At 44.5% G+C, this 25,333-nt stretch overlaps 1 protein-coding gene and 1 non-coding gene across 5 annotated transcripts in view; both read right to left on the bottom strand.

The window, feature by feature from the left end:
• The window catches only part of Caln1 (calneuron 1), a 490,142-nt gene that overhangs the window by 55,008 nt on the left and 409,801 nt on the right, over positions 1–25,333 (bottom strand). The gene's annotated exons all lie outside the window — the stretch shown is intronic.
• LOC114693718 lies at positions 11,026–11,133 on the bottom strand. Its single transcript, XR_003734589.1, has one exon. It is a non-coding gene; the product is annotated as a U6 spliceosomal RNA (small nuclear RNA).

Raw genomic sequence — 25,333 nt, 5'->3', positions numbered from 1 at the left:
GAGGTGGGACCAAGCTGTAGGAAGTAGGTATCTTGTGAGGGGCAGGTCTTATCACAGGCCCCTTCCTGTCATGCTCTCTTGATATCCTTTCCACCATAGGTATAGAATCCCCTCCACCATATGTTCTGGCACCAAGATGTTCTGTCTAAGCATGTAAGTCAGGTGATCATAGACTAAACTATGATCATTGCTCCAAAATCATAAGCCAAAATGACTTTTTTTTCTCCTGTAAGTTGTTTCTGGCAGGTATCATTAATAATAATAGTAACCTACACATACCAAGCCTTACCTGATCCATGCCCTGTACTTGCATCACTTGCAGCTATCTTTAGAAGCACAGGTTATAGGTTGTACCCATCTAATTTTTCTATGAACTGTGATTTTCCCATCATCCTCTGACCCCTGGTTGACCTCATGAGTATATGAAATCAAGACTCTAAGCACTGACTTCATCTAGACAGACTCCAAATTCATGAGATCTCCTGGGCCCTCCTCTCATTCCAAGCCTGATGATCTATTGGTGAAGGATGTTTGATGTTTCATAGTGGTTGACAACTTGACAAGCATCACCATGGAGACACACCCATGAGTCTATCTGAGAGAGATTTATCTGAGTTAGGTTGATTGAAGGGATGACCCACTATTATGGCTGGTTTTAATGTCAACTTGCCCACAAATGAATCACTTGAGTAGGGAGGCTCGCCCAAAGAATCATCCTGATTGCTTTGATTAATATGGGAATATCCACCCCAATTTGGGGTGGTACCTTCTGGGTGGTAGCAGCACAGAGGTAAAGGAGGAAGGTTATTTTGCCCTTTGATTACTTGGCCTTCCTCTTGCCACAGAGTGGATCTTCCCTACTGTGGTTGCTGCTGCTGCTGACTCCTTCGCTGATCACAGAATCGGAGTTTCCAAGCTTTTACAGGGACTAGAGGACCAGACTAGACTATTCTGTTCCTCGAAAAAACCCTGACTATAACACTCAGAATAAATGTGTGTAGCACCATCCCATAGGCCAGAGTCTTGGACTGAATAAAAAGGAGAAAGTGAGCTGAACACCAGCATCCATCTCTCTCTGCTTCTTGACTGCAGAGGCAATGTGACCAGCTGCCTCATCCTCCCCACCATCACTGACTGTATCCCCTCAAACTGTGAGCCACAATAAATCTTCCTCCCTTAATTTGTATTGTTGTTGTTTTGTGGTGATTTTTTGTTTGTTTGTTTGTTTGTTTGAGACAAGGTTTCACAGTGAAGCTCTGACTGAATTGGAAATCACTTTGTAGATCAGGCTGGCTTTGAACTCATTCATGCCTGCCTGCCTCTGCCTCTCTAGTGCTGAGATTAAAGACACTTACTAGATATGTAGTCTTAAATTGTTTCTTGCTGGGCATTCTGTTGCAGCAATAAGGAAAATAATGATGACAGATGTCAGACCAGAATCATTTTTTTTTTTGTCAAAATGATCTTTTCTGGTTATTTAGCCCTGCATCCACATGGATGCACTTGGGTGAAGAGAAGATGGAATGACCATCCTGGGTCCTAGTTGAACCCAAAATGGTGATGCACCAGTCACTAAGACATAACATATAAAACATGGCACCATGCTGGTAGTCAAGAACAGGTCAGCAGGCCAGTATCATGTTATAAAACTTTTAAGGACCCCTGGGCACTGTCAAATTTGAAAGGTAGGAAGCAGGGGTTTCAGAACAACCTCCCAGAGAGCCTCTGTTCAGATAACTAATGGCTGACACTTAGGCAATGTTCCTTTGGTCACAGCTACAGATCATGGCCCCATGGAAACACAGACTGATGCTGAAGCAAGTCTTCTAGTTCAAGCTTGACCATTCATCCCATGTGCATTGCCAAAGAGCAGTGCCTGGGCCAGATGCAGAGAGCTGCACAGAGGAAAGAAACACGGCATCTCTATCACCTTGTGTGTGAAGATGTGTGTCTGACCTTGAACACAGGACACCACTTTCCACGGATGAGAAAAAGTGATATGTGCACACACATGTGCTTATGTGTGTGTGTGTATTACATCAAGTAAAGTACAATTGTGATAATTATGTCATTTTGACACAACCTAGGATCACCTGGGAAAAGAGAGTACCAGTGAGGAATTGTTTAGATCAGGTTGGTCTGTGGGCACATCTGTGGGAGATTATCTTGACTGGGTTCACTGATATGGGAAGACCCAGCCTGAAAGTGGGTGGCACCATCTCCTGGTTTGGGGCCCTGGACTGTAGCAGAGTAGAGAAAACTAGCTGAGCATTAAGCATGTGTACATTCATTTTCTCTCTGCTCTTGACTGTTGTTGCTATGTGACCAGCTGCCTCAAGCTCCTGTATTGTTATTTCCACACAGTGATGGACTGTAACCTGGAATTCTGAGACAAAATAAACCCCTCACTACCCCTAAGTTTCTTGTTGTCAGGGTGTTTTGTTGTTGTTACTGTTAGTTTGTTCCTTATTACAGCTGCAGAAACAAAACTATAACATGTTTCTATTTTGGTAGGCACCACAATAAATACACAAAGGGGGGGGAGGAGAGGGAGAGAGAGAGAGAGAGAGAGAGAGAGAGAGAGAGAGAGAGAGAGAGAACACTTGCTCTTCCCTGGCTTCCAGAATTGTATTCTTTTGACCACAATTTGCTTGGTGCCCATTTAATTTAATTTAATTAATCGTTTAATTTCCTTATGCCTACAACACCTCTTTGGGGATAAGTCTGCTGTTACTGAACAGCATAGGAGAAAAGTTCAGAAAGAGGCTCCCCTCAGGAAAACCCTATAGGTTATCAAATCTAAGTTCAAGATCAGTGTTCAAAGATGCTGATTGGATTTCCTGCCACCAGAATGTTAACCCGGTCCCTGATGTCACCAAGAGAAGATTTTCTTAGACGTTTCTAAGGCTCCTGGTGTACTTAGGCAGAAAGCTAGAGAGATGGCGTAGTCAAAAAGTACTTTCCAAACAAGCATGAGCATTTGGTCCCCTAGAAACTACAATAAAAAGCTGGGTATATGGCATGTATCCGTAACCCTAGTACTGGAGAACTGAAGGATCCCTGTGTCCTGTTGGCAAGCCAATCTAGCTAACTGAGCAAGCTCTGGGTTCAGAGAGACTGTGCATCCAAAACTTAAGGTAGAGAGCAATGGAGGAATACACCCAGTATCAACCTCTGGCCTCTACAGGTATACACACAGAAGTACATGTACACAAGTACACAAATACACACACACACACACACACACACACACAGAGAGAGAGAGAGAGAGAGAGAGAGAGACAGACACACACACACACACAGAGACAGACAGACAGACAGACACACACACACACACAGAGAGAGAGAGAGAGAGAGAGAGAGAGAGAGAGAGAGAGAGAGAGAGAGAAGGATCCAGGGTGTTGTATTCAGGAGTGTAAGATTATGATAAAATACTATGACCAAAAGCCACTTAAGGAAGAAAGGGTTCATTTTAGTATAGGTTCTGGAGAGACAGCGTCCATCAAGGTGGAGAGAGCATGGTATTAAGAACAAGAAGAAGAGAGATCACATTTCATGCACACACAGGAAGCAGAGAGAGGGAATGGGAAACAAAGTGATGCTCTAAACCCTCAACCCTCACCCCCCAATGATGTGCCTCCTCCAGCAAAACAGCCCTCCATAACCTTTCCAAACGGTACCTTTGGACCATTAGCCTGTTCCATCAAGGGACCAGTCACCAAGGAAAGATTTTCTAGAAGTGTTCAAATATGTGGACCAACAGCAGACATTTCTTATCCAAACCTCTGTTGCCTGTAAGTTGCTGGCTTACAGGATGTGCCTGATCCGTAAAGGCCAGTAAAACGTTACCTAATATGTGACTGCCTGCTGTGTCTCTGACTTTGGGGATCTAGACAGGAGAATCCTAAGCCCAATGTTGCTTCTTATAGCCAACAAAGGAATCCTCTGTAAGCCACCTGGGGTCCCAGACCTTGCTCTTCTAGGGTGGAGCTGAGAAAAGATCAGCTTGTATACACAGCTCTCAAAAGATGGAGGGCAAATGCCAATGAGCAGAAGAGGAAGTGTCGGAAATGCAAATTAAAACTCCCCTGAGATGCCTTCTTACCTGAGTCAGAATGGCTATCATTAGATAATGAACAGTAAATGCCGGCAAGAATGTGGAAATAAAAACTGCTGGCGGGAGTGTAAGGGGCTGGGGGTGTGCCTCAGAGGTGAAATGCCCGTCTAGAATCCCCCAGTGAGGAGCTGGGGTGTGGCTCAGTGGTAGAACACCTGCCTAGGATCCCCCAGTGAGGGGCTGGGGTGTGGCTCAGTGGTAGAACACCTGCCTAGGATCCCCCAGTGAGGGGCTGGGGTGTGGTTCAGTGGTAGAGCACCTGCCTAGGATCCCCCAGTGAGGAGCTGGGGTGTGGTTCAGTGGTAGAGCACCTGCCTAGGATCCCCCAGTGAGGGGCTGGGGTGTGGCTCAGTGGTAGAGCACCTGCCTAGGATCCCCCAGTGAGGGGCTGGGGTGTGGCTGAGTGGTAGAGCACCTGCCTAGAATCCCTCAGTGAGGAGCTGGGGTGTAGCTCAGTGGTAGAGCCCCTGCCTAGAATCCCCCAGTGAGGGGCTGGGGTGTGGCTCAGTGGTAGAGAACATGCCTAGAATCCCCCAGTGAGGGGCTGGGGGTGTGGCTCAGTGGTAGAGAACATGCCTAGTATGTAAGAGACCCTAGATTTCATCTTCAGGAACACCAAAGGAGAAAGACAGAGAGAGAGAGAGAGAGAGAGAGAGAGAGAGAGACAGACAGACAGACAGAGAGAGAGAGAGAGACAGAGACAGAGACAGAGACAGAGACAGAGAGACAGAGAGAGACAGAGACAGGGAGACAAAGAGACAGAGAGGGAGAGAGAGGGAGAGAGGGAGGAAGGGAATCAGGAGGAGTTAGAAGATTCCCACTCAAAGAAATGCAAATGCTTAAGGCAATAATGATGTTAAATGGATGCTAAGTGTTTAATAATTTGATTATTAAACATTACATACATAAAATATGTTTGTAGAAAATTACCACCATAGCCCATAAACATCTATAATTAATATATAGCAATAAAAAAATTAGGCATCTTAAAACAAAGGTCACCTTTAAGCAGACATAGAAAAATGCTAACATCTGTTAGTCTGCATTCTGACAATTACTTCTTTACATCTGTCTTTGTTTAAAATGCTTCATAACTAAAGATTAATTTTTAGGGGAGAAAAAGGTGAAATGATGAAATGTCAACAGGAGCTATCTTTGAACAGTAAAATCATTTCCCCCCTACCTCCTAGTTTTCAATATTTTCCAAAAAAAACCACATTCAGTCTTTGTTCCTTTCATAATTAGGAAGAAAACACAAACTCCATTTTTAAAAAGTCATATAACCAATCAACCAAGGTAAATAGGAAAGTACTCAGGAGAAAAACGGATGAGGGATGACTCTGAGAAAATGAAAACAGAAAAGGCATAAGATTTGGTCCAATCTCATTAACTGGTACTTTACTTATTCTGAATTAATTAGCGGGCAGTTGGTTTAGGCCTCACACTGTCGGCAAAGAGAGATTGTCTGGTACCCGATGGAATTCCAGTTTTAATGATATTTAAATCCTATGTTTTGATGACCTATGCCTTTTTCTTTTAATTAGTTTCTTTTTGGATAAGGGTCTTACTATGTCACCTTGAGTGTCCTCTAACTTGTGATAATCCTCCTGCCTCAGTGTTCTGAGTGCTAGAATGACAGACGTGTGCCACCATACGTAGCTGAAAGCATACAAATCATCAATTGTGCATCAAACAAAGAGTGTTTTTGATTTCTTACAATAGTGGGATTAAATCCAAGACCCTGTGTGTAGGTTTAATGCGAACACTAGAGTGGTAGACCATTGAGGCACAACCTGGCTTCTCACTGGGGATTGGAGGCAGGTGCTCTACCACTGAGCCACACCCCAGCCCCTCACTGGGGGATTCTAGGCAGGGGCTCTACCACTGAATCACACCCCCAGCTCCTCAATTGGGGGTTATAGAAAGGTGCTCTACCACTGAGCCACACCCACAGCCCTCACTGGGGCATTATAAATTATTCTACCATTGATTCACACCCTGTAGGCCTTTAGCTGCAAGTATCTTTAAGGCATGGGGCATGCTTTCCTCACATTTGGTTTCTCTTCCCTCCCCACAGGTCTAGACCCTTGACTGGTGGAGAATGCACACTTGTTGAAGGGATGATTAAGCCAACAAGGTAAAGCCAAACTGCAGGGAGATTTGTGCTTCACTTAAGAGAACAAACTCTTTAATGGCTGTTGGCTCATTAAGTGTTGAAGTAAATATTGTAGCTAATTAAATACAGCTTTATTTATTCACTTTCACAAGACCCAGCAGAACATCAATTACCAAATAAAAATTTAATGAATCAAACAGCTTTAAAATTATTCAATGTATTTGCTGCTGGTGTTCACTGACCACCTTTTCCAATTAGTCTGCGTTATCATAAAGCTTCGTTTGCCGAGGAACTCTAACCTGTGGGAGTTTTCTCAAATACGGGCTACATCATTCGGGTCTCCAGTTATTCAGATCTCCCATCCACACACCTAAGTGTTATGGGAGGATAATCAGTCTGCAGGTTGGGTACATGCCTGTCTTAATTTCCCTATTGCTGTGATAAAAACAAACAAACAAACAAACCCACCCCCCAAATCCCCAAACAAACAAACAAACAAACAAAACCAAAGCCAAAATCTGACAAAAGTAACTTAGGGAGAAAGAATTTATTTGGCTCACAATTCCAGCGATAGTCCATCATGGTGGGGAAATCACAGTAGGAGGAACTCAGGTCAGTTGGTCACATGATAGCCAGGCTCAAAAGACAGCAATGAATGTACGCATGCTTACTACTGTGCAGCTCCATTTCTCGATAAAGAAAATATTTAATTTTAATTTTGTGTATTTGTGTGTGTCGATACGGAGTTTGTATACCTGTGTCCATGGGCATCAGACTCCCCTTGGAGCTGTCTGAAGTGGGCGCTCAGAATTGAACTTGGATCCCTAATGAAAGCAAGTAGGTGAAACTTGAGCCAATCTGGAAAACAGGGACCAGACCCTTTAAGAAAGGCTGGTTCCTGTTCCTGGGTCTCCAGAGTCCTCAGGAGATTACAACTGTTACAAAGTGGTCCAAAGGGGTAAGAGAACATATCTAAGGGAGGATACTCTGGGCAGGATCAATCAAGCAGGAGAGGGATGCAGGAGGGATGAGGGAGCCTGGAAATAGTCTTACCCAAAGCTCTGCCCCCACAAAGGAGGTGGGGTTCCTACCTCTGGGGCTCCTCCCATTCCTGGGGTGGGAACTGTTTTGTTTGTTCTAATAACATTGATCATTTTGTTTCTTTTTTTTTTTTTTTTTTGCTTCTGTGTATTTGGTATTTCTCAGTTCTGTGTCAATTTATAACTGTTACTTTCACTCACTCCTGTGTCAGCTGGGCCCAGGATCTGTAACTGTTGCTTTCTGTCAGAGACCTTCCGCTGAGGGCCTCTGCTTTCACATCCCCTGCCTCAGCTCTCTAGGTGTCACACTCCCAGTGGTACCTTACTCTCCAATGATCACTTTACGTTCCAGTTAAAGATCTTATTTCTAGAACATAAAATTCTTTATTGATCCCACTGAATGAACTGGGCAGAACCCCTAAATAACCACCCTCACCCAAGATCCCCATAATCCTGCAACAAAAGTACAGGCTCTTAAATGCTGAGCCATATCTGATTTCTCCATTTTTATACAGCCCAGGATTTATTTATTTATTTATTTACTTATTTATTTGTTATGTATACAGTGTTCTGTCTACATGTATGCTTGCAGACCAGAAGAGGGCACCAGATCTCATTACAGATGGTTGTGAGCCACCATGTGGTTGCTGGGAATTGAACTCAAGACCTCTGGAAGAACAGCCAGCACTGTTAACTGCTAGGCCATCTCTCCAACGCCCCCCCCCCCCTGCGCCCAGGATTTCTTGCACAAGGAATGGTGCCACCCACAATGGGCATGTCTTTCAACTTCAATTAACGTAACCAAGATAATGCTCTAATAGGCATGCCGAGAAGCCCTTCTCTCAGGTGATTGTAGGTTTTGTCAGGTCGACAACACTAACCATCAGAATGCCATTGTAAATTCGGTGTCTCATCCTCAACAGTGCCCTCGCCACTGCCCAGCCATGAGATCATATCACATTTTATTCTCAAAGTCTCTCCCTTAACAACGCAGCCCACACAATCTCTTGTCCCCTTTTCCCACTCCACTTGTCCATCCTTTTCTTATATAGCTGACCAGGGCTTTCTATTTTGTGGAAAAACATGACATCAGGAGGCAGATGATCACTTTACATCCATTTCCCTACAGATATGTCAATGCCTCAGCTATGATATGTGTGCCCCAAAGCCTCCTCTATTAGAAACATGGTCCTGAACTATAACTCAGATGTGGTCTGTGCCCCCTAGAAAACAACAACAAAACTTCATCTAATGGAAGGTTGGTCCCCAATGCGGTTGGTACTAGAGGGAGGTGGGGAGGCTTCAAGAAGAGAATATAGACATGGAATTCTGTTCAGCTATAAGGAAAAAGGAAATTATGAATTTTGCTGGGAAATGGATGGAACTGGAAAACATTACATTAAGTGAGTTGACCCCAGGCTCAGAAAGACAATCACCACAGGTGATCTCCTATATGTGAATCCTAGCTTCTAATTTTGATATATGTGTATTCTCATGGGAGGCCAGGGAGCTATAAAGGGGCCAATGAGAGGAAAACGAAGAGGCTTAAGGGAGGGAGGTGGGGGGATGGAGAATAGAATATTTGACATAGAAATATTTAAGTGGAGATGAAGGGCAGGAAGATGACCGGAAGGATGGATGGGGGCGTCAACCAAAGCAAAAAAAAAAAAAAAAAGTCTCTGCAGACCTGCAACTTTGTAAGATAAGCCAGGCGGATCTCTGTGGGTTCGAGGCCAGCCTGGTCTACAAAGTGAGAGCCAGGACAGGAGCAAAGCTGTCTCAAAAAACCAAAAATAAGTAAATAAGTAAGTAAGTAAGTAAGTAAGTAAATAATAAATAAATAATAAATAAATAAATAAATAAATAAATAAATAAATAAATAAATAAATAAAAAGGAAAAGGGGGAGACAAAGAAGTGGGGCCTGGCGGCAGGTGTTTAGGAAATAGAGTGCACCACTCTCCGGAGAGAGCTTCGTGCAGAAGGTAAATTCACATAAAAGAGCAAGAATGGGCAAAAGTTCTGGCCATTCAAACTTGACCATGAAGACGCACATGGTGGAGAGGGCCAACTCCAGCCACTTATCCTCTGACCTCCACACACATGCCACTGCGGTTCCCCCAAGACAGCTAAGAAAATAAGTAAGTACATAAACCAACAAACAAATGCGACAAAACATTAAATAGACAATTAGACTAAGGATGGGGAGATGCCTCAGCAGGTAAAAACATTTGCCCAGATCCTTGCAGCCCAGATAAAAAAGCTGGATGCTATGTCAGACATCTGGAATCCCAGCACTCCAAGATGGGAAGAAGGAACAGGAGAATCATGGAGGAGTGTGGTCTAGCTAGCTTTAAATGTGTAATGCAGCAGAAAAATAACAGAAGACCCAGCTCCAACAAGGTGGAAGTTACAAACTGACTCCTAACAGTTGCCTTCTAACTTCCACACATGTGCCATAGCATGTACATTCTTCTATCTGTCTCTCTCTCTGTCTCTCTGTCTCTCTGTCTCTCTGTCTCTGTCTCTCTCTCTCTCTCTCTGCCTCCCTCCCTTTCTCCCCCCTTCTCCCTTCTCACACATACAATCAACTTTTATTTTTAAAGAATCATTTTATTTTTATCGGTATGTCTGTATGTGGGCATGTGCCCATGAGTGCAGGTGTCCACAGAGGCCAGAAGAGGGCATGTATCCCCCCAAAGCAGAGTTTCAGGTGGTCGTGAACTGCCCAACATGGGTGGTGGGAACCAAACTTGGATCCTCTGCAAGAGCAGGACATCCTCTTATCCATTAAGATATATCCATAGCCCTGAATAAGTAAATACTAAAAAGAGCAATGCTGATCCCTTTCTTCCTTTTCACTTCTCTTGCTACATGGTCTCTCCATCTTGTACAAGCCTCCATCACTATGCCACCTACAATAGTGTGATATGGAGTGAGGGGCTGCCTAATTTTGAATTTTGTTCCACCAAAAGCGTGAGCTAAATATACCTTCCTTCTCTATAAGAAACAAAACATCAGGTATTATGTTATAGCAGAGAAAAGGGGGTTCCATTGACCTCCTCATAGCAACACTATGAACTCTTATATATAGTACAAAATACATCCAAGCCACAGCAAGGACCAAGCTCCCAAGACAGCACTTTACCTTCCTTCTGTACACCCTGCTAGAACAAGTCTTCCTTGTGAGCTGTAACCCAGCCTCGCTTGTTTCTCTGGAGCTCATTTTTCTTCCTCACACCATCAGTTCTCCCCTTTGCTGGATCTTCCCCATCAGCATACAAATGAGCTGTCATTTTTCTTCCATTTCAGGAACGAAAATAGAAATCTAAACTCATCTTCACCCCATGTTTCTTCCCATACTGCCTTTTGTCTCACCTTAACAGCTAAATTCACCCCCAAGAACTCATGGCGCTTACTGTCTGAAGAATCTCTTCTCCAGGTCACTCACACATGCGGTTCATCATGACACCCAGAACTCTTAGTCAAGGTCATCAATCAACTCCATGGTGATTTGCAACGGTTCGTTTGTTCTTTAACTTGTCAGTAGGTAGCAATCTATTTCAACTGCCACGTGAATGCTGAGAATCAGAAGGGACTGTACTGACAATTGAGCCAAGATAACAGGTGTGCACTTGCACTTCCTGAAACCCAGGAAGCTGGTGTGATGACCTGACCTTGGGGAGTTTTGGCATCTGAAACTCCTCCCTTGCACAGGACATCACACTTCTGGGCCTCCTGCTACTCCCTCTTTTTGAGTATGGACCACTTCATGGATTTGTGTGTCATACTTGCATAGGGGCCATGCTAACCTTCTGCTTGATTCCAACTTTAGTATATGTGCTGTTACCATAGTGAGCATGACTGTCTCTTTTGCTGGTGTCTCTATTTGTCAGGTAGGTGTGTGGAATGCTTCTGTTTCCAATGTCCTCTCACTTGCAGAGCAATCTGCTCCAGCCCCGTGGTTGAAGTTCAGGAGCACATGGAAGGTGTACCTTTGGCTGGAACCTTTACTCTATAAATTTCAGACTTGTGTTTCTCATTGTCTCCTCAAACTGTCCACTTTGATGTCTGTGATTGTCAATACTGATGGTCAATATTGAGTGATAGACAATATTGATGGCCAATATTGATTATCATCTTGGCAGGATCTAGAATCCCAAAAGAGACACACCATTGGGCATGTCTATAAGGGATCTTCAAAATTGGAGTTCATTGAGATGGGAAGATCCACCCTGAAATTTGACAGCACAGTTTCATCTACTAGGGTCTTGAACTCAATGAAAGGAGAAAGTGAGTGGAGCACCAGCATTCATCTCTCTTGGCCTCCTGACTGTGAATGTGATGTGAGCAGCTGCCTCAGGCTCCTGCTGCCATGCCTTCCCCGCCATGATTGACTGAACCTTCAAACTGTGAGCCCAAATAAACACTTCCTTCCTGAAGATGTTTTTATTGTAGCAATTAAAAAAAAAAATCAATGAACGCAGTATCTAACTGGCATTCCATTCCAATCTTAGCATGTTCTGTGTTGTGGTTTGAATGTGAAATGTTCCCTTAGAGGCTCATGGTTTTGAACATTTGGCTCCAAAAGGGTGCTGTTTTAGGGGTTGTGCAAGCTTTAGCTTGAAGAAGTAGGTCACTGTGGTTGGGAGAAGACTTGAGGTTTATAGTCCAGCTCAGTTTCTGGCCCTCTCTCTGCTTCCTGATCCAAATGGATGTGAGCATGCTCTCCTACCACTGCTACCATGGTGGACTATATCCCCTCTAACCATGAGCCAAAACTACCTCTCCTGCCGTAAGTGGCTTCATGTCAAGTATTTGGCCATAGCAATAAGAAAAGTAACCACTAGAGGCTACATTGGACTTCTAGTTTTTCTTACCAAGTCCAGGCATCTCAGTGAATGCCAAGTCCATCTCCCCAGTTGCTCAGATGCAAATTTTCAATTTTAGTTTAGTTCAGCCATGACTCACCTCTGGTGGACACTCTTATCTCTTTCAAAATGTGTCCAACATCTGCCATTTTCCCTACCCCGTTGCTACTCTGTGTGCTGGACCAATTTCCTCAGAATTGAAACATTCTTTCTTGGAGGGAGGATGGAGGCCCATGGGACTCGGGAAGGGAGCGAATGCCCCAAATTCAGTGAAGATGGAACCTAAGGCCATCCCAAGGTTATAGAAGCAGTAAATGACAGCTGGGTAGGAGACTCCAACTAGCCAAGCTACAGCAGGTCATGCAAGAAGCTTCCAGGGATGCAGCTTTCATGAGTCATGCTGAGGTGGGCTTCTCAGTGATACAGCTGCCTTGAAGTCATCCCTGCTCCTGTAAGTAATCTTCATCCACACTCCCATCAGGAACCCCAATAAACTCATTGATTCACCAAGCTAGACTTTGGGGTCATTACTGCTTTGGGCTGTTGTGGTTCTAGGGTAAGTAGCTATGTGTGTATCATATCTCCTCAGGAAAAGTCTCCCATGACACTAGGCTGGTGCAAGTCACCATCAGCTCCCGTTTCAACTATTGTCAATGATGACCTGATGGGTCTCCTGTTTCTACCCAGGGTCTCTCTTAGTCTACATATCACCTGACAGCTAGAGTGGTCCTGGTAGTCTGTGTCTAGTTACGTCATTCTCCTCAGAGTTCTCTAGTGGATTCCCTTCTCTAACAAGAGATGAAGTTCTTCCCCTGAAAGGCACTTCTTCCCCACCTTATGCCTCTAACTCATCAACTTTTCCAATTGGTCAATGCTAATCAATTTGCATTGAACTTTTAGTTATATGTAGCTGGTGATCACTGTATTTTTCTCATCAACTCTATAACTTATTTTTCTACCCTTTGGTGCATTCAGAAGTTGGTTATTTCTGAAAATGAAATTAATAGAGAACTTATCCTCGTCCTTAAAATATAAAAGTTCACAGGACAAGACTTCTTTTGCTGTGCCTTGGGTGCTTGGTAAATATTTGCTGAATGGAAGCTCTTTACCCGGAGTGTAACATTTTAAGAGCCAACATTTGCTTTTATTTTAATTTTGTCATTAGAGTCATTTAACTGTGTGTGTGTGTGTGTGTGCACGCGTGCGTGAATATAGGTACCCATGTGTGTGTGGGAACACCATGTGGTACATGTTGTATAGTGGTCAGAGGATAACTTGTGGGAGTCAATCCTCTCCTTCCACCATATGGTCCTGGAGACTGAACTCAGGCCTTCGGACTTGGTGGTAGAAGCTTTACCCATTGAGACATCTTGTGGGCTCTGTCTTTCTCAATTTTAAATATTTTCAGAATTTGTTCTCGGCTCTCTCTACATCCTTGCCTTAATTTATTACAAAATGCACTGTTTCCCTGAAACATGAAATGTCACTTTTCTATATTAAATTATGTCACAAAAATTGTGTCATTAGAGACAGTTAATGTCATCCTTTCATTAAGTGTACCAGATTGCTGAGTTTTTATAGTCTGTCTACCAAAAGACTGTTGATCACAAACTCTTCCTTGCTGACGTCTGTCTCCAGGCTCCTTACTTGATTTTTAATAAAAGTAACTGGAGGAGTTTGGAGAGCACTTCTAATCTCCCATAGAGACGGGCAAGGTTTGTAACAACTTTTACTGTGGACACACTCACAGTGTGGTCAGGGGTTGCTTGCTATTGTAATTCCATCCCGTAGCGGTGATAAAACACGATGGCCAAAAGCAACTTGAGGAGTCAAGGGTTTGTTTGGCTTACACTTTCTGGTCCCCGTCCATCACTGAGCTCAATCAGGGCTGGAACTCAAGACGAGAATCTGGAGGCAGTAACCATGAAGGAATGCTGCTTACTGGCTTGCTGTCAGACTTATGTGCTCAACTAGACTTCTCATATAGCCTAAGCCCACCTGCCTAGGGATGGTGCTGCCCACAGTGGGCTGGATCCTCCACACCAAGTAAGACTCAAGTCAAGACAATCCTTCACAGTCATATCCACAGGGCAGTCTGATCCAGTCCAATCCTTAACTGAGGCTCTCCTCTCAGAGGACTCTAGGCTGTGTCAAGTTGGCAAGTAAAGCTAACTAGGACACTTGCCTATCGGTATCTTCTTCACGGACACCAGCAGAAATAAAGAGTCATTAGTGGCCCTGCCTAGAGGGTGCATATGAGAATGAAAGGTTAGAAGTCTGGGCTGGGGAGATGGCTCAGTGGAGATCTGAATTTGAATCCCCAGAATCCATGTAAAAAAATGAGGTGTGGATGGGAGGCTGAGAGAGGATAATCCTCAGAAGCTCATGTGCCAGCTAGCCTGGTACACATAGCAGCAAACAAGAGACCCTGTTTCTAACATGGAGGAAGGCGAGGTCTGAAACCTGACCTCTACATGTGCACTATGGTATTCATGTACCCACACATCACACATACACACACACAACCTCCCACACACATGAACACCCCTCTCTCTCTCTCTCTCTCTCTCTCTCTCTCTCACACACACACACACACACACACACACACACACACACACACACACACACAAGAAATTTGGAAAACTGAGGCTACCAGGCTGAGATTAAAATCCAAATATTTCCCTCTGAGACCAGTGGTTTCTCATCAAACACACCTCGACAAATTTTCTCAAGGTGCCAAAGCAAGACCGGCATGATGGCTGAGCAGGTAAAGGCACTTACAATCAGGCCTGAAGACCTAAGTCCAATCCCCAGGACTCAGTGGAGGGAGAGGGCCAATGCCTGCAAATTCTTCTTGACTGCCACTTGGCATGTTGTGATGCAAGTGCACCCTCACACAAATAATACAAATATGGACATGAATAATGAACGTGATACAATTTAAAATACATCAGCCACTGGTGGCCCTTCTTAGTGATGCTGTGGACCAAACCAGGGGCTCCACACACACACCTGGCCAATGCTCTCCCACTGAGTTTCATCCCATGTGATACTTATTGAAATGAGCATCCCTAGGCTCTTCTCTAGACCTCCTGGTTCAGAACCCTGGCAGGCTGAGCCCAGAAATCTACAACATGAACACACAGTAGACTCAGAGACTCACCATGCTGCCTATTTTGTGAAGAGGATAGAATAGATGCATCTCTCTGTATCCATGGGAGACCGCTTCAGAAGCATTTGTGGATACCTACTATGATGATGCTTCCTTCTTCAATAAAAGATGTGTTTTATTTTTAATTGTGTGTGAGTGTGTGTGTGTGTGTGTGTGTGTGTGTGTGTGTGTAGGAGGATCTGTACACATGAGTGTGTGTGCCCAAGTAGTCCAGGAAGGGATATTGGATTCCATGGATCTGAAGTTTTAAGTGGTTGTAATCCACCCAAACTGGGTGCTGGGAACTAAACTCATCTGGAAGAGCAGCAGGTGCTCTTAACTGCTGAGCCTTCTTCCCAGTCCCAGAGGACGCTTATTTATACAAAATGGTGTGAATTATCTTGCTGAGCGCATCCCCTCCCATATGCTTTAAATTACTTCTGTATTACTTATTACAGCTAATGCAATGTAAATGCAATGCAAATAGCTGCTATACCATATTGTCTAGGGAATAATGACAAGGGGGAAAACCGCCTGTGCACGTTGAGTACAGACATAATTATATTTTCTGGATATATTTGATACACGGTTGGTTAAACCAACGAATACAGAACCCACAGATCCAGAAACCCAACTGTCATCTCTTGAGATTCTTTTCCATAGGGGAAATACTACTTTAAGAGGTTTTAAAATGTGTTTGTTTGTTTGTTTCGTGTCTGTGCAGTATGTGTGTGTGTGTGTGTGTGTGTGTGTGTGTGTGTGTGTGTGTGTAGGGGGAAGTGTACATGCCATGGAGAACATATGAAGGGCAGAGGACAACCTGTGGGGTTCTGTTCTTTCCTTCTATCATATGGGTACCAAGGATTGATTAGAGGTCATCAGGCTTGGAAGCAAGCCTTACCCACTACTTCAAAATGAACAGGAGCTGGGCAGGTTCAATTTCAATTTGCTGTTTCTATTTTCAGTGATATCTGGAGGTTCTAATATTTATTAGAAGCATGCCCTTGTTGGCTTTAACTGTCAACTTGATACATACAACCTAGAGTCACCTGCAAAGGGAATCTCAATTGAGTATTCAATTTGCCCAGATCAGACTAGCTTATGGACATCTCTGTGTGGGATTGTCTTGATTGTTAATTGATGTAGGAGGGCCCAGTCCACTGTGGGTGGTATCAATCCCTGAGCAGGTGGTCCTAGGCTGTATAAGAAAGATAAACATGAGCCAGAGAACAAGATATCAAGCAATGTCCCTCCGTGGTTTCTGCTGCTAGCTCCTTCTTGAGTCCCTTCCCTGAATTCTCTCAGTAAGAGACTGTGACCTGATGTGTAAGCCAAATAAACCCTTCTTTTTCTAAGTTGTTTTCGGTCATGGTGTTTGTCATAGCAACAGAAAGGAACCTGGAACACAACAAAAACCAAGAGAACAGAAAGACAGGAGAAGACATAAAACTACGGTTTTGTAAGCCGCGCACACGTGGTGGCATGACCCTTTAAGCCTCAGAGGCAGGAGGGTCTCTGAGTTTGAGGCCAGCCTGGTATACAGAGTGAGTTCCAGGATAGCTGGAGCTACACAGAGAAACCCTGCCTCAGGGGGGGGGAAAACAAACAAACCAACAAGAACAAAACAAAAACAAAAAACAAAAAAAGAACCCCAACCAAACAGACAATCCCCCTCCCCTAAAATATAGCTATGCTTTTGTTTAAAATGTCACCGCTAAAGCATGGCATTTGAATAAGATAATTTAATAAAGTGGCAGAATATAACACAAATACTTAGTTTCCCTTACATTTTCTCTCAATTTTAGAAACAAAAAGCACAGAGGTACAATGGAAAAATTACTTAATATCATGAGCTAAAACTATAAATTACTGTGAATAAATTGGCAAGAAGTTGACATTATGAAAAATGGCAACAATAAAAACATAATTGATGGAGAAATGAAGGAGCATTTATTCTCAGGGAAAAAGACTGGATATCATTTTATTAAAAATTCCAGTTATTGAGGGGAGAGACGGCTCGGCAGGTAAAGGTACTTGCCACCATGACTAACAGTCTGAGTTTGGTCCCCAGGCAGGACCCATATAGCAGAAGGAGAGAAACAACTCCTGAAAGCTGTCCTCTGACCTCCACTTGTGCTCAGCTGCACAAGTGTACTACCCCCCCATACACAAAATAAATAAATGTAAAAAATGCCAGTTGTTTTCATGTTAATGTGACGTTAATCTTGGTTTTGGATTTCACATTTCAATTTCACAGGCTATGGAGCTCCCTGGGAGATACACCTCTGAGTGTGGCTATGAGGATGTTTCTGGAGTCCCCTGGGAGACACACCTCTGGGTGTGGCTATGAGGGTCCTTCTGGAGTCCATTGGAAGATACACCTCTGGGTGTGGCTATGAGGGTGTTTCTGGAGTCCCCTGGGAGATAGATACACCTCTGAGTGTGGCTATGAGGGTGTTTCTGGAGTCCCCTGGAGATAGATACACCTCTGAGTGTGGGTATGAGGGTGTTTCCAGAGAGGTTTAGCACTGGAGCCTATTGGAAAGAAACTTTATAATAAGTAGAGAGAGCAAAGGAGAACACCTGGGCCTTCTCTCAAACACTGAGAAAGGTCTTGTGGGACTGCAGCCCAGAGGCAGAGCCTGCTGAGACTTCACTTCTGCCTGGTTGCTAAGTGTTCACCATAAAAGAGAAAGGATCGAACCCAGGGCCTCACACATGCTCAGCAGGAGCTCTACTGTCTGAGCCCCAGCTCACAGAAGAACACATTTCAGCATGAAATCATTATAGTAGGACAAGGTGAATTTTCCATGAACCAGTGAGACCTCTCAGGTGGGACTCTCCAGAGCATCACTGAGAAGGAACCACGAACCTCAGGGGGAAGCTGTGGGTGGCACCAAATCTCTAGAGGTGGCAGTAGAGGGAGGTGACTGGCTAGGATGAAGTTGGCTTTTTACTGCATGAAAGAGGCTGCTGTTAAGCAGTCCTGAGCGAATGAAGGGTAGCGAGTGTCACTGAAGGCGTGGAAATACCCAGGTGAGAAAGAGGTGACCTTAACCATCTGCCAAGTGCAGAGAGCTGGGACACTGGATCCTCACAGCGGTCCAGTGACTAAGAATGATGACCACCTTTCCTGTCCTTGTCCCTGGGATGGGTGATATGGCCCCCACAGGTGTGGGGGCTTCAGGGAGGGCAGGAGAACTGAGGAGGAAAGAGAAACTAGTCAAGCAAGCCCTTTCAAACCAACTGGGGAAGGGAGGGGGTGCTGGCGGCAGTGAGTGCCTGTTCAACGTGCAGTTTTGCTCATGACACACTTCAAGTGATCATATCAAAGAGTGTGTGTGCTGGTGTGTGTTCATGTGTGTGTGTGTGTTCATTTATGTGTGTTTTTGTGTGTTAAGTACCTTCAAGTGTATGCTTGTGTGCAATATGTATATGTTCATATGTCATTTCTCTCTCTCTCTCTCTCTCTCTCTCTCTCTCTCTCTCTCTCTCTCTCTCTCTCTGTGTGTGTGTATGTGTGTGTAGACCAGAGATCAACCTTGGTATAATTCCTCAGGAGCCAACTACCTTGTTTATATTTTTTATGATTGATTGATTACAGTGTTCTGTCTGTGTGTATCCCTGCAGGCCAGAAGGGAGCACCAGATCGCATTACAGATTGGTTGTGAGCCACCATGTGGATGCTGGGAATTGAACTCAGGACCTCTGGAAGAGCAGCCAGTGCTCTTAACCGCTGAGCCATCTCTCCAGCCCCAACTACCTTGTTTATTGAGCGAGAGTTTCTCACTGGAATGTGGGGCTTGCCAGTTCTGCTGGGCTATGGGCCAGGTGAGTCCCAGTGCCCCCACTCCCTGTCTCCCCCTCTCCCATGCTCAGATCACAGGTACGCACCACCATGTCTGGCTTTTGTTCCCACATCATGCTAGAGATCAGACCCAGGTTCTCAAGTTTGTGTGGCAAGCACTTTATCAACTGAGCCATCTCCCCAGCCTGACAAAGAACTTCCTTCTCTTTATTGTGGACATATACTGTGCATAAATGCCAGCAGGCATTTGAGTGCCAGGCCACATGTGTTGAGGTCACATGACAACTTTTGGAAGTAGGTTCTCTTCCTCTATCATGTGGATCCTTGGCAGCCATCTTGCTGGCCCACAGAGGACCTTTTCATTACCTAAGAGTGACCTAAAAGATCTAAGCCATGCAATCATTTGCTAAAAGAGATCAAAGGAAATTAAAGTCTAAGAAAAGACAAAAATAGAGTTGCTTTATTTAAAAACTGTATTTGTTCAGTCTCAGAATTATGTAATAACAGAAGATATTTAAACGAATCACAATTGGAAAAACTTGCACCCTCCCACCATTAGAATAATGTTATCTCTGTGCTCAGAGTAAGGGACACCATGTCTTGGGGCCAGGCTGACTAGTTTTAGTACTGTCAAATGTGATGGTGGGGCGCTCATAGGATAGCCTACCCAAATTCTCCTGTAAGATGTATGAGAGGCAGGACCTTGTTTAGAGAGGGTGAGAGGAGCTTTCCAGGAGTGAAAAGGTGGGGGCTGGAAAGACAGTTCATCGGATAAGGCACGAGACCTCAGTTTGATCCTTAAAACCCATGTTAAAAACAAAGGAGCCAAGCATGATGGCACTTGTTTGTAATCCCAGCGCTAGGGAGACAAAGACAGGCAGATGCCTCAAGTTTGCTGGCCAGACATCCTGGGCTACTTTGCAAACTGCAGGCCAGTGAGAGACCCTGTCTCAACAAACAAATGAACAACAACAACAACAACAAAACTCTGGCCAGCACCTAAGGAATGACATCTGAGGTTGCCCTCTGGCCTCCACATGAACTTGAACACACACACAAAACAATGGAAGGGTAGTGAGATGGCACCCGTCACAAAGCCTGATGATGTGAATTTGATCCCTGGGTCTACATAATGGAAGACAAGAACCAGTTCTTATAAGTTGGCACGTGACCTCCACATGTGGTCTGTGACATGTGTGCCATTTCCGTGAACGCCTGAATGAATAAATGCAATAAAAGTGTTTTGTTTGTTAGTTTTTGAAACAGGCTCTCTACATAGCCTTGGCTCTACCAGAACTCACTGTAGAGACCAGGCTGGCTTCAAACTCCCAGAGGTGGACCTGCTTCGGTCTCTTGGGTGCTGGGATGAAAGGTGGGAACCACTAGTTTCCTCTGCACAGAGCTTTGTGAGGTTTCTGAAGGAGCACAGAGCTTTGTGAGGTTTCTGAATGTTGTAATAACCTGGTCCCTCCCTCGGTTATTTTCCCAGAAGTAGCAGGGGAATAACCAGGGTGATCAGTTCTCAGGCTCAGAGAACAAATGGAAAAGATACACTGAGGACCAGCAGGGTCCAAGGGATGCCAAAGAGGCAACATAGCATCAGCAGCAGCAAAGGGCAAGACAATAACCATGGCAACCTCTGTGGTACTCTGGGTACCACTCTGATTTCTATAGTCCCCTAGGGATGAGACCTGAGTCAGAACTCCATGCCATTCTGCTAAGAGGAATGTAGAAGTAGAATTTGACCAAGGAACACTATGTATTTGGCTACAAACATCTATGCATCACGAGCTAGATCTGAGGAAAGTGGGGATTCAAGATTCTTACATTTCCCCACAATTGCTCAAGGTTGATTAGTTTGATCCTTAAATTGTGCTCATCAATGTTAAGGTGAGACTTGGGGGAAAAATTAGCCTGACATGGTGCTAATTCTACATTCTAGAGCATTCTCCTTGGGTCAATTCTATCCCCTCTGCCAGCTTGTATTCCGGCTCGGGAGGAACATGATTACTTCCTCATTACTCTCAAGTGCACTTTGCTCTGCCTGTCTGTGGCTGTGTGTCCCCAGCTGTCCTTTAAATTCAGGAATTATCCAAGACTCACACACACATCTGTTAGCATTCTTCCCCTTGGCCTCTCCTTCCCTCCTTTTCTCTTTCAGTTTCTTACAGCAGGATCTCATATATCCCAGGATGTCTTTGAGCTCACTATGGACTAACTTAAACTCCTGATCCTTCTGCCTTTATCTCCCAAGTGCTGGGATTACAGGTGTGCACCACCACACCTAGTTTACCTTTTGCTAGGAATTGAACCCAGGGCTTCACGCATGCCAGGCAAACATTCCACCAGACACTTAGTTGATGCTTAACAGTTGTATCCTCAGTGTCTAGAAAAGTATATGACATAAGACAGGGTCATCTAAAGTATCGATGCATTACAAACAAGTGATCGAAGCCTTGTTCATCCAAAGTGTGTGGGTAGGAGTGAGAGCCAGTCTTTAAGGGTCTTATAACTCAAGAGCTCTTTAAATCTCTAAATTGTAAATCTCTTTCTTTCTTCTTCTTCTTCTTCTTCTTCTTCTTCTTCTTCTTCTTCTTCTTCTTCTTCTTCTTCTTCTTCTTCTCCTTCTTCTCCTTCTTCTCCTTCTTCTCCTTCTCCTCCTTCTCCTCCTCCTCCTCCTCCTCCTCCTCCTCCTCCTCCTCCTTCTCCTCCTTCTTCTTCTTCTTCTTCTTCTTTCTTTTCCCTATTGACTCTGGGATACAAAGCGCAGGGAAATATCCACATTTAACTCTTGACAATTCCAAATCTTGGAAAGTATGAGCCCTCCACAAAGTCTGGACATGGCTGATGACTTACCCTACCATCTGAGTTAGTCTTATCAACTTGAAACAGCCTAGATTCGTCTGAGAGGAAACGCCTCTGTTGAAGAACTGTCTAGACCAGATTGGCTATGGTCATGTCTGTGAAGGATTTGTCTTGTTAGTCGATGTAGGAGGATCCAGCCCACTATGGGTAGCAACATCCTTAATTAAGTGGTCCTGGGCTATATAAGGAAGCTAGCTGAACATGAGCTAGTAAGTGCACAGCCAGCAGCATCCTCCATGGCTTCTGTTGTGTGTCCTCAACTGTGAATGAGTTCCCTGGTTAGAGGTGATGGCTGTGAGGAGTAGCAGGCATCCCTGCCTTCAGCTTCAAGCTTCAGTTCCCGTCTTTTTCCCTCAATGATGGACTGTGACTTGGAAGCAGAAGCCAAATAAATCCTTTCCTCCCCTAAGTTGCTTTTTGGCCAGAGCGTTTTATCACAGCATCAGGATAAAACTAAAATGCATACCAAATGACAACAACTAATGGGAATTTAAAAAAAAAAAAAAAAAACACTGGACAAGAGCCATGGATTCTTGGATGAGAAGCAGTGGACACTCACACTGAGAAGTCACTAGATTCCCTGTTTGAACCAGCTGGTCTCTGGGTGTTTGGTGCATGGTGGGGACAGTTGCCCTTTAAAAAACAAAAGGTTTTTTCTCTTACAAAGTGAATTCCATTTGGGATAGAATGAAAACATTCCGGAAAACGCTGATCTTAGCACATAAAGTCTAAACAAAACAAACACCCATGATCCACTCACTCCACTGGAGAAAGGGGCTCAGCTAACGTTTTTTGGATGATCACACACCCGGGCTGGCTGTCTCTATGATTCTATTTTCATCCTTCCTCCTCTTCGGGGAGAGATTAGCCAGAGCTTTGCAGAAGTTGCCCTACAGCCGGAAAAACTCAGAACGGAATTACAAAAGAAACAAATCTATCTCCATGGTAACAGGAAGGTGACTGTCCTGGCCAACAGGAGCAGGAGATGACTCGATTTATTTCACATCATATACTCGTGGTTTTAAAATGTTGAGTGGTGAAAAAGAAGTTTGTTCAAGGGTCCAGAAGAAACCAGGATGGATTCCAGATCCTCACCAACAACCCAATACCATTTCAGCAGGAACCTCAAGTTCACTCTGCTTTGATGGAAGTCACAACTCCTCATTCCCAGGAGACCTACAAAGCCTTTACCCACTGTGGTCAGCTGCCCACTTTGAAAACCTCATCATTAACCCAGTTGGATCTATATGACAATCAGGAAGTCAGAGAAAAACATGAAGAGATTGTGCAGCCTGAAGTGCCCCAGAAAGGAAGGGATGGGGGCTGAGGCAGCTCTTCCATAGGCATCTAGAGTGTAGCCACTTGCTGTGGATTGAGACTTCCCTCTGAAAAGGAGGCTCCTTACACTGGAGCATTCCGGTATCAGGAAGGTAGTGGGACAAGATTCACAAAGGGAAGGAATACTGTATGAGTGACTGAGCTGCCCACAAGTCATAGAGGGAGCTAGACTCCAGGGATGCTGCTTTCATAAGTCCTTAGCCATGCCATTACCCAAGATGCATGGGAGATTTTATAGACTCAGCTGTCTGTTAGATATCCATGGTTCTGTAAGTAACCCTAATAAATCTGCTAGACTTGGATGGAATCTTTTTTTTTCTCAGTCATTTGTGCCCTGTCTGGGGCAAACAGATACTTGTTCATGTCTCTGCAGGAAAAATCACAGAACAAGGAGACACACCCAGCCACTCCCATCCCTTAGCATGTCATGTGCCCATTTTATAAAGAGTCAAGGTGAATCTTCTGGGTTTCATTCATTCATATCAACAGTGACCACATGCTTCCTATCTTAGAAGTGTAGTGTCCAGCACTAAGGATCCCTAGGGACTGGCTGTTTGTTCTTGAAGCAATTCTATCCTATTGGAGAGCACAGTTATGTCCCCAAACCACAACTCTGTGAACAGGGCAACACAGCATCAGACGAAGAGTGAACTTTGAATTTATGAAATGGAACACAATGACTTCACCACAATGACTATGAGCTGAAACGTTGCTACAGAAATTTTATAACAGGGAAAATTCTTTCTTTGTTTGTCTTTTCAGATCTACTTCCATCTCCCAATCTCCACTTCCTCCCAACTTCATGGACATTAAAAGAAAAAAAATCCATCAAGTTGAATTCATGCTGCCATATGCTCATGGCATGGGGTATAGTTGGGGGGCATAGTTGACCTATTAGGACCCCTACCTTAAGGAAGATGGACACGCCCTCTCCTAGCAAACATCAGCTGCCCTTAGACCCTCAGTTAGGGATGGTGGTTCCTAAGCCCCTCCCTTCTCCATGCTAAAACATTGACTGGCTTGATCTTGTGCAGATCTTGCATGAGCAACCACGCAGTTGTGAGTTCGTGAGTTCAGCTCTCCAGAAGATAGTTTCCCTCAGGTCCTTCCTTCTTGACCTCTGGCTCTTACCATCTTTCTATGTTTCTTTCTATGTCTGCCATCTTGTTTCCAGGAAGGATTAATTGAGGGGGAAGACCCACTATGCATGGGCTACAGGAGTCAAAACAGGAGGTGCTTAAGAAGTGTGGGTTAAGGAAGTGGCTGTGCATGTGGGAGGGAGCAGATGCAGGTAAGACAAGGATCAGAGAGGTCTGGGTACAGCTGGAGCTGGGGGGTGGGGTGGGCAAGGATGATGAGGCCTACTCCAAGTGATGGTGACCCCTCATGTAACCCATCATGAGTGCATATGTGATGGGTTGCATCAGAATAATGTTGTATGAGTTCCTTGTCTATTGCTTTGAGAAATACCCTGACAAAAGTAAATGAAGCAGGAAAGGATTTACTTGGGCTTACCGTTCCAGGGGGATAGAGTTTATTATGGTGGGAAAGACAAGGCAATAGTAAAAGAAAGCATGATGCAGGAGCAGGAAGTTGGCTGGTCACATCTACACACACACACACACACACACACACACACACACACACACACACACACACACACACGAAGCAGAGACAGGAATTGAGGCCAGGCTCTAAAACCTCAAAACCAGTGACATACTTTCCCCATCAAGGCTGCACCTCCTAAAAGTTCCATAACCTCCCCAAACAGCACCACCTACTGGAGATCATGTATACAAAATACATGAGCCTACGGAGGACATTTCTCATCAAACCACAACAGTTGCCTTAGTTACTTTCTTATTGCTGTGACCAACTACCTGTAGAAACCATTTATGGGGGGGCAGTATTTGGGTAGCTGTTTCAGAGGGTTCAGTGTGCAGTGGCTTAGCCCCCTGTACTTAACTGGGTACCATGGCTGTGGGAACACAAGGCAGAGGAAAACTGTTTACTTAGAGCTAACTGGGAA

The sequence above is a fragment of the Peromyscus leucopus genome, chromosome 23 (genome assembly GCF_004664715.2).
Source record: "Peromyscus leucopus breed LL Stock chromosome 23, UCI_PerLeu_2.1, whole genome shotgun sequence".
Lineage (NCBI taxonomy): Eukaryota > Metazoa > Chordata > Mammalia > Rodentia > Cricetidae > Peromyscus > Peromyscus leucopus.
This window is presented reverse-complemented; position numbering and strand designations above follow the sequence as displayed.